Here is a 281-nt window from a genome sequence, read left to right as displayed (position 1 = left end):
CCCCCAGCATCCTGCTGTTTCCACCCTAAGTTTTCAGTTCATCCAGCCCAGCATCCCTCACTTCTATGAACGGGTATCTCCTTCCTGACTCTCAGCCCAGGCACAGCCGACTTCTGGAATCTCTTTAGTTTATCGTAAATATTAGAAACAGTAGCTTAGATATATTNCTGCCACTAAATTAAGGGGACCTAGCTATATAGTCATCTGGAATGCAGTACAAAGTATTGAATTGAATTCCTAAATCTTGGGAAATNTGTAGGTGTCAACCCTTGGTCTCCATC

This window comes from Mus caroli, chromosome 8 (genome assembly GCF_900094665.2).
Source record: "Mus caroli chromosome 8, CAROLI_EIJ_v1.1, whole genome shotgun sequence".
NCBI lineage: Eukaryota > Metazoa > Chordata > Mammalia > Rodentia > Muridae > Mus > Mus caroli.
Note: the sequence above shows the minus strand (reverse complement) of the source record.